Source organism: Mirounga angustirostris, unplaced genomic scaffold (genome assembly GCF_029215605.1).
Source record: "Mirounga angustirostris isolate CCGP_5_RB_7025 unplaced genomic scaffold, mMirAng1.0.hap1 SCAF_4, whole genome shotgun sequence".
In the NCBI taxonomy this organism is placed as follows: domain Eukaryota; kingdom Metazoa; phylum Chordata; class Mammalia; order Carnivora; family Phocidae; genus Mirounga; species Mirounga angustirostris.
In genome coordinates, this window is record NW_026991712.1 from 177,760,108 (window position 1) to 177,772,634 (window position 12,527).

General features: G+C 55.3%; 1 protein-coding gene across 6 annotated transcripts in view; it reads right to left on the reverse strand.

Moving 5' to 3' along the window:
• ARHGEF10L (Rho guanine nucleotide exchange factor 10 like) overlaps positions 1-10,883 on the reverse strand; it is a 142,240-nt gene extending 131,357 nt beyond the window's left edge. For 3 of the 6 annotated variants that reach the window (XM_054513113.2, XM_045898579.3, XM_045898584.3), the window contains exon 1: positions 10,731-10,883. The gene's annotated coding sequence lies outside the window, so the exon portion shown is untranslated. The remainder of the gene's footprint in view (positions 1-10,730) is intronic. The other 3 variants (XM_045898583.3, XM_045898581.3, XM_045898580.3) reach the window with 1 other exon arrangement.
• Positions 10,884-12,527: the final 1,644 nt, after the last annotated feature.

A 12,527-nucleotide genomic window follows, 5' to 3' on the forward strand; every position in this document is an offset into this window, starting at 1 on the left:
CATTTACTAGTTGTGTGGTTTGGGGCAAATTACTTGCCCTCTCTCGTCCTCAGCTGCTTCATCTATAAAATGAAGAAAACAACTATGCACACCTCACGAGATTGCCACAAAGAACTGAAAGAGGAATAATACGCGGCACCTGGACACTCTGGGCCCTCAGCAAACGCTGGTTATTCAATCCTTCACAATCACATTTAATCCTCTCCCTGCCTCACAGCTGAGGTAACCAAGGCTCCAGGGAGGCCAGACACCTGCCCAGAGTGCTGGGGCTCAGAAGGGCCGGGCTCTGCTAACGGCGCCCCATCTCTCCTGGTGCCCCCGACGATGAGGCTTCTGCCTCCCTCCCTAGCAGGGAGAGCGCCTTCAGCACTGACCACCCATGACCTGGCCCAGCCCCAGAGGGTTTTCTAATCACTCACTGTGGAAGAAGCCAGTCCCCAGGAAACTGCTTTAAAACAGCCCATGGGGCTCTGGCTCCGGAGGCCAACTCCCAGTTCCCAGCAACGGCCCAATTCCTCCCTCCCAGAGGCACCACCCATTCTCTGAGACTGCAAAAAGGCAACATCTGCAGGCACAAGGGGATGTGCGAATGGTGACTTATCACTGGAGCCCCAGTGAGCCCCTCCCAGGGGTTACTCACCACCTGCTTCCACCCCGGAGACTCTGGTTATTTCACTCAGGGGACTGGTCCCCCAACCTGGATGCCCTGTTATGCTGTGAGACCTCAGGGAAGTTGCATAACCTCTCTGAGCCTCAGGAACATTTATAGGAAAGAGAAACGAGCAGAGTTTGGGAAGCACTAATGAAGCAGCAGGGTTGGGATGCCTGGCTGGCTCTTGATCTCGGGGTCATGAGTTTAGGCAAAAGCCAGTGGCCACTTTCTGTCTCATCCCGCGTGCAACTCTCGATCTTGGGGTCATGAGTTTAAGTCCCACAATGGGTGTAGAGATTACTTAAAAATCATATCTTAAAAAAGAAAGAAAGAGAAGAAAGAAAGAAAGAAAGAAAGAAAGAAAGAGAAAGAAAGAAAGACAGACAGACAGACAGAAAGAGAAAGAAAGAAAGAAAGAAAGAAAGAAAGAAAGAAAGAAAGAAAGAAAGAAAGAAAGAAAGAAAGAAAGAAAGAAAGAAAGAAAGAAACGAAACGAAACGAAACGAAACGAAACAGCAGGGTTCACAGACTGATCTAGGAATCGGAGAGCCTGTAACAGCCTCCAAAGGTCTCCCTGATGTCTCTTGTCCCTTCCAACCCAGTCTCCACCCAGAACAAAAAGTTCTGGTCATGTCCCTCCCTCGCCTGAAACACTTGACTGGCTCCCTGTGATGCTCAAGATAAAGGGCAAATGCCTAGTGAGATACACAGAGCAACTCAGCGGCAGCTTCCAGAGCTCCCTCCCTGCAGGACAGGGCCCCACTAAACGCTCATCCCCCCAGCCTTTGTTCATGCCTGGAAGCCTTCTGCCCCGCTCCCCGAACTACCTCTTGGCTGCTTGGCTCAGACACTCCCCTGGGACAGCCCTCGGAGCCCCCACACCTGGGTTAGGCACTCTCCCATCTTTGCATCGCTCACCTGTCTGCCTCCCCCACCAGAAAGAGGGTAAGCATATTTGATTCGCCTAGCCCAGTGCCCAGCTCCCAGGAGGTGCTCCACAAAGATGCGTCAGGAGGAGGGCAAGGACAGGCCGGTGAAAACACTTAACTCACCCTCTGGCTTTGGAGGCCTCCTCTGCAAAATGGGAATGTTGCAGGATGGGCAGCTAGCGGCCTGGGTGTGTGGCCCTGCACCCCGCTTTTGTAGCTGGTGAGAGCCTGCTGGCTTGGTCTGCCACCTCTCAGGGCCTCTCCCCCCAGGGTGTGAGAGTAACTCCGCACGCCAGTCAGTGCGGGGACTCAGTGAGCTCCTCCTCCAGAGGGCTCAGTTCAGGGCCTGGCACATAAAGATGAATGCCTTGCCCGGGCCTCGGAGAAGAAAACTGGGAGGTGAGCATGAGGCCAGAGGCCGCCGGACCCGGCCGGGCCGCTGCAGCTTCTGTTGCAGGGCCGAGTTCTTCCAGCACCACACTCCTGATGGGCTCCAGGGCCCCCTCCGCGCCGACCCGGCACAAGCCCGGCCCCAGCAGCCCAGTGCCCCGAGGAATGTGAGTGCCACCAAGTCAGGAAATGAGGGTTCGGCCCCGCTGTGGCATCTCAGACAGACCACGGAGCTCTCGGCTCCCAGCTCCCCCGCTGGACAAGGGCCGGCCACAGAGCGCCTGCCTCCCTCATTCTGGGGACCCAGCAACCTCAGCCTGCTCTCTCGGTGGCTGTGAATGACCACCCCCCGGAGTGGGCAGTCTTGGCGGGACTGGACCCCCATCCCCCACTTCCCCTGGTCAAGGTTTCATGGAGAAGCATGAGGCCATTGGACGAGACTGTCCCCAGACCCCCATCATGTATAATCCAAATCGACCCCATTGTCTCCCATTCCCCGAGCAGCGTGTTTGCCGCCGCCACCCGGTCACCCCCACCTCATGTCACCAGTCCCACCCTCTCCCGTGTGCCTACAGGGCCGGCTCCCCTAACTGCCCCATGTGTCTTGTCCCCTCTCGTCCCCAGGAGCAGTCCTGGCCACCAGCACAAACCATTCTCCCAGGTCCACCCTTCTCTCCAACGAGACAACTTTCCCGACTGCCCTTCGCCTACCTAGCACCTCACACGCTATCCCCACGCATGGTCATCTTCCTTGTCTGCCCGGCCCTCGAGTGGCTGCCACTTGGGATTCGTGCCCCATCACTCCCCCAAAGCCACTCTTACAGAAGACCTGTGCTGCCTCCACGTGCCCAAAGCCAGTGGCCACTTTCTGTCTCATCTCACGTGGACTCTCAGTAGCCGGCAGCCCTGCTGACCATGAGCTCCTTTCCAGAACGGTCCCCCATATCCACTTCCCAGACACCCCATTCTCCCTTCTCCTTCCAGCTACCCTTCTCAGCTCCTCTCCCGGCTCCCCGCCATCCACATGACCAGACCTCTCCGCCACACCTTCCCTCTGGGTGCTCCCACCTGCCCCCACTATGTCCTAATGGCACCCCAGCCCAAATCTCAGCCCAGGGGCCCCCCACTTGGACTTCTAAGCACTCTCTTCACATGAACCTGTCCTCCACTGGATTCTTGGTTTCTCAAAACCCCATGCTTCCCACCCTCTCTTAACCATCTTACTTCATGACACCACCACCACCCACCCACATACTCAAAAGAAGATTCTAGAACACACTCCATTCCTCTTATTCCTTCACCTGCTGTGAACCACCCACCGGTAATTCCAGCCAATCTCTCTCTGATCACCTGAATCCAGCCACTGCCACCATCCAAATCCGAACCCCCCTCAGCCTTCCTCTGGGCCCAGTCCACCCCAGCCCATACGTCCAGTTCTCCTCCCTGCAGCCAGAGCACCCTGCCCAAATCAGAGCCTACAAGGCTCTGGTGGGTGGTGCTGGGTCAGTGAGATGGCACGCGGGCACCACGGGCTGCCTGTGGGCCAGGCTTCATCTTGCTGAGCTTTGTGACTGTCCCTCAGCCCATGGCACCTACTCAAGTGCTTCCACGTAATAGGCACTCAGTAAATTATTTTTGAATAAGTTACCTGGGAAAAGGTAAATTTCCTAATGGAGTTATTAACAGCTGGAATCTTGGATTTGTTATGTCCTTAATAAAGGTATTTATGTGAAATGAAGAACACAAACTTCCAACGGCTTCCTGTGGCATCTAGATTAACCATCCTACCTGCTTGCCTTCTTTTTTTTTTTTTTAAGATTTTATTTATTTATTTGATAGAGAGAGACAGAGAGAGAGGGGAGAGGGAACACAAGTAGAGGGAGTAGGAGAGGGAGAAGCAGGCTTCCCGCAGAGCAGGGAGCCCAATGCGGGGCTCGATCCTAGGACCCTGGGATCACGACCTGAGCCGAAAGCAGATGCTTAACGACTGAGCCACCCAGGCACCCCCCTGCTTGCCTTCTTAACACTGCCTTCGTCCCCTTGCCTGCTGCAGGCTCTGGGCTTTCTGCTGCTTAAACAGGCCAAGATCATTCTGGCCGCAGGGCCTTTGCATTTGCCGTACCCTTGCCTGGAATACTTTTCCCTCAGTTCTCTGTCATTCAGTCTCAGCTTAAATGTATCTCTTCAGAGAGGCCCCCCTGACCACCTCCAGCTAACAAATTCTGCACCACCTTCCCGCACGCATACCCCCTCCACCACCACCCCAAGCCCCCAGTTATTACCATCACATCACATCAGCTTGCTCCCTTCGCAGGCCTAATCCCATGACAAGCAGTTCATTTCATTCATTCGTTTGATCGGTTTGGGACTTGTCTCCTTTCCATCACGAAAGCTTCACAAGGGCAAGGCTACTGCCTGGTCCCCATTGGAACGACAGCCAGTGCTGCTAAGCTCTTTACGGGGCCAGGCGCTGTCCCAAGCAGCCTGCCTGCCCTCTCGTTACGTCCCCCCACCCTGGGACACAGCTGCCTGGGTCACCCCCATCTTACAGATGAGGAAGTCGGAGCAAAGAGGGGCCAAGTGAGTTGCCCAAGGTCTAGCGCAGAAAGAGGCTCAGCAGGGGCCGCGTCCCCATCTATGCCCGACACCCAACACAGGCCTGACCTTTTAAAACCCAGGGCTCCCCGAGCAAGCAAAGCACTCATGGGAGAAATAAACCATGCACACCACAATGTTGAGAGAGATTGTCTTTGGGTAGCAGAAGAAAGGGCGAGCTTATTTTCTTCTCTGTTTTCCAAGTTTTCCGCACTGGTCATGCAATACATGCATAATTTCAAGTAAAATAAACCTGTACTTTGAAAGACATTCAAAGGTTCTGGGTAATGTCTGGGTTCAGGAATATTTGCCTTCCATTTCCAGAGACTGTTATTCCTCTATTTAATTTAAACCATTGTTTTTCTAGGGAAATTGAATAAAAAGCCCGCATTTTTCAAGCTCCTTCCAAGTCTGCCCACTTCAAACAATGAAGAGAGGGAAGTATTGGGAGCTGATCCCCGCCTTGTGTGCTAATGGCTGGAGTTCAGGGGCGCATACCAATCAGGCAGCCACTGGAAGGGGGAGTTCTGCGGGGAGGCCAGGCTCCCAAGGAGGAGGAGGAGGGGGCCAGAGCCAAAAAGGCCGCCTCGCCTAGGGTCCTACACATCACCCCAGGGACGGACCACCCCAACCACCTGCCCTGCCCCGGACTGGGGGGGGTCTACCTTCAAAGAAATGGGACGTGGGGCTGGGTCCACCCATTGGATAGAAAGGTCCGTGGGAAGATAAATCCCCTGGCAGAGGGCTCAGCGCCAGGCTCTCAAAGAGAGGTGGAGACAACCTGTGCTTCTGGCCAAGTGGTCAGCTCCACTTCCCTGTTCCCCACAGCACGTGGCACTGCTGCCTGCCAGGGACATCAAAGACACGGCCAGACCAGGCCCCGGATGCGGGGTTGAGATCTGGGGCTCCGGGCGGAACAGAATGAGGTGAACTCATTCCGCTGCTTCCAGCCCTCCCAACTGCGTGGCCCTGTCCTCCACCTCATTGGGAGCAAAATGGAGAAGATGCTACAATCTACCTAGCAGCGTGGCTCAGGACCAAACAAGCTCCCGTGAGCCACAGGCCTGCCACTCCATAACTATGAGCTCTCTCCATAAATGCTAGCCTTTATTGTTAGCTCCTTCCGGACACCAGGCCCAGGGGGCCCATTTGGGCAGGCGGCTCTGTTCTTAGCCTTGACCCAAAGCCACAGGGTGATGAACCCAGCCTCGTGGGTTAAAAAACACACAGTGACTTCAAACAAAGAGTAGTAAAGTGTGTTGGGATTACAGACCTGCCGTGCATTCTCTCCCTGCCCTCCTCAAAGGGAAGAAGAAAGCAGCGTAGAGGAGGAAATCCATTGTAGAGAGATCTCAGGGCCTACCTGGCTCCAGTGCTGCCACTTACAGACACTGTGTCCTTGGGAAAGTCAAGCAGCCTCTCTAAGACTCAGTTTCTCCATCTGTAAGGTGGGATAAAAGTACCCACCTGCAGGATCGATATGGGAATTAAATGAACGGATGCATGAAGAATGCCTGGCGCATACAGGCGTAAACATGGGTTGTCTTTCAACAAACAAGCTCTCAATTACCTGCCTCTCCCAAGGGTTGAAACAGCAGAGGCAACCAGAAATACTGGGTAACCTAAAGATCAGTTACTTTTATCTTTGGCTTTTCTGGTATTATTGAAGGTGGGGGGAGGGCAGCAGACTCACCTCCTCGATTCTCCTTTGTTTGGCCTGATATCAAAATGAAAATCTTTCCAAAGCTCCACGAGCCACAGATACCAGGCTAGAGCAGCAGCAAGCTTCGGGGATAAGAAAAAGATACCGAGAAACTTTAAAGCTTTGCAGGGGCAGGGGTGATCCGCAGGGCACAATGCCCCGGGCGAGCCAGGCTTGGCAGGGTCTCTTTGCCGGTTCCCAGATGTCTCAGGGCCCCCTGACTTCAGGCTTCACCACTTCCCGTGCTCTGCCACAGCCCTGCAGACTTCAGGCTCACCTGACACCAGAGCCAGGCTGATCTCCCAACAGCTATGCCTCTGAGCCTTTGCACATGCTGTTCCTTCTATCCAGACACTTCCCCTCTCCCCACCCCATTCTCCCGCTATTCGCGGCACACGCCTCCATGGCAGATAAGTGTGCCCATGTCCATCTCCCATCCAGAGCTCTCAGATCGTACGAGAGCTGCAGCTTGTCCATCCAACAGTCTGACTCTATGTCTCACGCTGTCCCTGAGCCCATAGGGATGGGTCACGCCTGCTATTGTCTAAGCCAGGCGCAAACAGCTCTAGCCACCCGTGTCCTGGACATCACATCCTCACCAGCCCTGAGCTGTTTGACTTGTCCACAGTCTTCGGGCACCACCGCCACTTTGCCTCCCAAATGCCTGGTCACCTTGAGTGTGGTTATTCAATCAATGGCAAAGCAGGCCCTCAATTAACTGGGTCTTATCCTCATCCCATCCCCCCTCTCTCTGGACGCACTCTAATGTAACAACTCGGTTTCTAGAGTGGGGAGCTCATTTGAGGGCAATTTATGACCCCCTACAACCACAGGAGGCCCAGCCCAGCAGCTGCCCCTCCCACTTTGTACCCATGAGGGCCCTAAACTAGCCCTAGGGAGGTGTCACACCAGAATGCAAGCCCCAGGGAAGGGCTGTGCCCAAGTTGCTCCCTGCTGGATCCCCTTGGTGTGCTGGTAAATATTTAACAATTGGCTCTCAGCCGGGAAAATACCTCCGACTTGCAGTATACCATAAATAAATACTGTGGTATAAATACTGTGGTATAAATACTCTCCCTGTAGCCAGTTTCAAGCTACTAAGGTGACATCAGTAAACACAGAGCTGGGAAAGGATGCGCAAGAGCACATCCGTGTGCACGTTATATACATATATACACAAAGATACGCACATATATATGCATACGCATACATATGGATATATATGCATGTAATATATCCACATACAAAAGACACTACCACAAAAACAGGCAATGGTAAAATACAGTGAAATAACTAGAAAGTACTACATTTTGAGTATATGTCACCCTTGTCTTCAGCATAATTTATTTAATTATAAGCTTATATAGTAAAAACTTTTATAATGGCTGTTTAACAGCCAGCTCACAAAATTCCTACAATTGAGCAATCAGCTCTCGTGCTTCAGTACAAACGGGCTCCAGGATACCAGGGCTCAGGGCCCTGCACGGGCTCTGCAAGAATAGGTCACTCTGGGAAACAGGAGCCCATAGGAAGGTGGCTTTGATGCCCTCCACCAAGGCAAAGAAACTGAGCTGGGGCCCCGTAGGCACAGTGGGATGGAAAGAGAACGCTGGCCCACTCCGCCCCCGTTTATGACTCTCATTCTCGTTTCTGGACTTCAGGCCCCTTGAGGATAAGGACAGTGGCTTGCTCACCGCTGTCAAGCTAGGTGACAAGAATACGAAGGCACTGGGCGCCTGGGTGGCTCAGATGGTTAAGCATCTGCCTTCGTTCGGCTCAGGTCATGATCCCAGGGTCCTGGGATCGAGTCCCGCATCGGGCTCCCTGCTCAGCGGGGAGCCTGCTTCTCCCTCTGCCTCTCTCTCTGTCTCTTATGAACAAATAAATAAAATCTTAAAAAAAAAAAAAAAAGAATACAAAGGCACTGAAGACAAGCTCGCAGAAGAAAGGAGGACTGGGCATTCAGGGAGACTGAGGCTTGAGTGCCCCACGAACTAACTGTGATCTCAGGCAGTCACTTAAGTGCTACGTTTCACCTCTTCATCTGTAAAATGGGTACAAACCCATTTTCCCTGCCTAATTATCAGGGCTGCCATAGAAACAGAGAGATAGTGGATATGAAAGAACAATATACCATTATCACATTTATATAGGATATATATATTTCATAGGACATGTGTTTATATTATTCATGTATATACTCTCACCTACTTTATCTTTTCAAACTTGATCTAAGAAGATTATATTCTTTCTGCTATGCTCCTGTTTTAAGAGGTCACATTGGCAAAGGAGCTAGCCCAGCATCTGGCACTTATCAAATATAAAATATGTTAATTAATTTAGAGTTTATCTAATATACAGTAGGCCTCCTCCCCCTTACACTAACCTGGTACCTCGGCCCCAAGGAGTTCACTAGCTTTCCCTCCTCCCTAGACTCCTCCAAAGAGAAAACCTGAAACAGCACAATTTAGGAGCCATTGGTCACCCATATCCACTCAACTGGCAACTATCTATTGAGTACCTACTATGTGTCAGGCACCATTCTAAGCTGGTGATCAAGGACAGACATGGTCCCTGCTCTCGAAGGCTTACCATCCTCTGGGGGGGTATAAACAAGACACCCCCACTGGAATGAGGGCTCTAAGAGCATCAAGAATGAGAATTCTTTTTCCCCTTTTTAAGTAGGCTCCATGCCCAATGTGGGGCTTGAACTCGGGACCCAGAGATCAAAAGTCACATGCTTTACCGACTGAGCCAGCCAGGCACCCCGTGAACAAGAATTCTTGAGCCAACCTGGCTGACCAAAAAAGAGCCTCCTGAATGAGGAATGGAGAAGTGAAGGATGGGGCCAACTTAGTGGAGAGAGGGAAGAGCTGGGGGAAGGCTCTCTGGCAGAAAAGGAAGGGGCAAGGGACCTCGGGAATGTGAGCGTGATGGAACAGAGTGAGAGACCCAGACACAAAGTGGGGCCTCACAAGCCACGAGGAGGGTTCTGAGCTTCACCCTGAGACTCTGAGAAAGGAGGATAGCCCCCAACCCATGGTCACAGGGAGCTTGGACATCTCCAGACTGTGCCCTCCTTTGTAGTCTATGCCTGAGGCCAGGACACTGGGCAGGTGCTGTGCTGGGGCAGATGGACGGATGGACGCTGCAGCTGATGGCCATTCGAGCAGGGCCTGCAGGGAAGGACTGAGCATTTTAATGAGCCTGTCCTCTCTCCCCAGCATCCGCAGGGGAACAGATGGGGCTCCAGGCAGGCAGGGCACGCCTTCCCCCAGCTGAATCCCTCAGGAAGGCCAAGGACTTTGAGGTTATATCTCACCTCCAGAGCCAGTGGAAAGTACAGCTCACCCCCCACCTCCTCCCTGCTGTGGCCTGAGACAGGGTCCTCAGGCTATCGAAGCGAAAAGAAGATTCCTGACCCCTGCCCCAGGACCCCCCACCCTGGGAGAGAGAGGAAGTACCAGCCCCACACTCTCCCACATCGGGCCTGGGGGCTCCCCCTCAGAGACCACCCCTGGAGGCCAGGAGGCTAGCCTTCATTCTCAGCAGGGCCCCCACCCCGGACACATTCCCCTGCCTCGAGGAGTGTCCAGGCCTGACCTCGTTCTGCGGCCGTGGCCTTCCAGCTGACCGGGCCATCCTCTCCTCCCACACTCCCTCCTTTGTGAGGCTGACCCTGTTCTACCTCTGGGCAGGGGTCCAGGGTGGGAGAGGCCAGCCCAGAACAGAGGTGACAGGAGCATCCCCTGACTCCGTGTAATCCCAGGGACCCCCAAGGTCAGCACAGGGAGATGCGGGCCACACTGGCAGCAGGACCTGAAGGCCTGGTGAATGGCCTAGGCAGTGAGGCACCTGGTCTCTCTCTCTCTCTCTCTCTCTCTCTCTCTCTCACACATGCACACACACACTGATGCACAAAGAGCAGTCAGGAGTCATGCTGAAGGAAGGGGCACCCAAGGGACACAGAGACTGGGGGTGAGGGGAGGAGTGAGTACACACGTACACGCAAGAGGGACTCACACTCACACTCAAATGACACAAGGAGAGACACACTGAGAGAAGACCCAGGTTCGGGGGCCTCTCACACACCCAGGGACATACCCACGCCACGCAGGCTCCGGGACGAAGGGACACAGAAGACGCCGCTCCTGGGGACACACACTCACACCAGGGCCACGGGGAAGGCCCGGGCTCCGGACTCGCACACCCCGAGGCACGGCGACACACACTCGCAGCCCCACCCGGGACCCCGGCGCACGGGGGGCGCATGGGGGGCGCATGGCGGGGTGGGTAGCCCAGAGACCCCCGCAGCCGGCACGGACGAGCCGAGGGGCCCGGCCGACGCGGGGCGGGGGGGACCCCGGCGCCTCGGCGACGCCCGCTCGGAGCCCCGCGGCCGCCTCGCGCACTGCGCCCCCCGCCCGGCCCCCGCGCCCCGCGCCCCGCGGGCCGCACTCACCGGCTCCGGCCGCCCGGCTGCGCCTTTGTTGTCCGCGCCGCTCACAAAGCGCCGGCGGCCGCTCCGCGCGTCAGCTGCCCCGGCGGCCGCGGGCGCCCAGGGCCGGGCGGCCCCAGCCCCGCGCCCCAGCCGCCGCCGCGCGCGCGCCGCCCGAGAGGTCGCGGCCCGGCCGGGAGTGCGCCCGCCGCCTCCGAGCGGCCTGGTCCCGCCGCCGCGCACGGCGCGACGCGGCGCCGCCCCCGCCCGCCCGGTCCCCGCTCGCCGCGGCTGAAGTCACCGCTTAACCCCTGGCGGCCGGGCCCGCGCCGGGAGCCCCGCCCGCCGGCCGCTCGCGGCGCAGGTGGGGAAACCGAGGCCCGCGGGGGCGGGGCCACGCCCCGCCCCCCGCCCCTCGCGTCCGCTCCCGCCCGAAGCTGCCCCGCGCCGTCCCGCTGCCCCGGGTCTCCCGCGGGAAGGTCCCGCGCGCGCTCCGGCTGCTCGCTGCTCCTCCCTCACTTCCAGGAGTTTGCCAGGGCTTCCCGGAGAGGGTGAGAGATTCCCGGCGCGGACCCCCGCCCCCAGCCCCTCGGTGGCCTGGCCCCCTGGGTTCGGGTGACCGCAGCCCCTTGGGGGACTGCGGGCGCTTTGAGATCACGCCCCTGAACTGGCACCAACCCCGCCGAGTAGCCCCACCTTCCTGATGAGAACACTGAGGCTCAGAGCTGAGAGTGGCCAAGCCAGGAAGTGGTGGGTGGGAGATCCCAGCCCTCCCCTCCCTTCCAGACCCCGAAGCTGCCAAACCCTGGTTACTCCCTCCCGGAATCCCAAAGAGGGCCTCCGGATATGATGCAATTAATTATAGTTATCAGGTCATTAATTAAGATTATCCCTGTTGTTATTAAACAGTGCCCTGCAACCTCTCTCTTTGCAACGAAATTCACACTCAGGCTTATCAGCAATTACTCCCGGGTTGATAATAATGAGTTCTGCAGCCTCCAGAGGGCACAGGTGTATGTGCACTGGAATCTTTGTCAGTCTGTGTTGGTTCATTCAGCAGAGCCAGCAAAAACATTTTTCTTCACTACTCCCTCTTTGCGAGACACCAGCCTTAGGGGCTAGGAATGAAACAAGGAACCAGACAGACCCCAGCCCTGCCCCCTTGGCTCTCATTAGCTAGGAGGAGACAGAAATAAAACAGGTCACTACAGTGAAGTGAGACAAACCACGCTCTCTGAAATCATCTTATTCGTTGATTCGTTTGCTTGTTTATTGTCCATCTCCACACAAGGACATAAAGCTCCATAGAGCCTGTCCTAAGAGTCGTTCATAAAGCATCTGAAGCCCCAGGCCTGGGGTAACACTAGGCCCACAGTAAGCAGACGGTAAATATTGGTTGAGCACTTACTATGTTCCAGACATCATTCTAGGCAGGAGGGAGACATCAGTGAACAAAACGGGCATGCCCTCCGCCCATCTTCCACTCCCGGGGTGAATAAACAAGGCCCGTGAGAGCAGACAGGAAAGTTTCTGGAGTGCCAGGGTTAGGGGCTAAGGGCAGGCCAACCCAGAATGTGCCACTTAGGCATATTGGTTATTTTAAATAAAAGTTACTTAAAGGAGAGCCTGTGTAAGGAGGGTATTCAGACCCTCCTCCGTCCCCCTGAAAGTAGGAAATAAATCTCCCATGTGAAAGGTACCCCCTCTGTACCAAGAGATAAAGAGACATCTCTCTCACCAGAGATGCAAAATGTAAAGGGGGGGAAGGCTATATAAACAACCCTTGTTACTAATTTATTTTTTCCAATTTATATATATTTT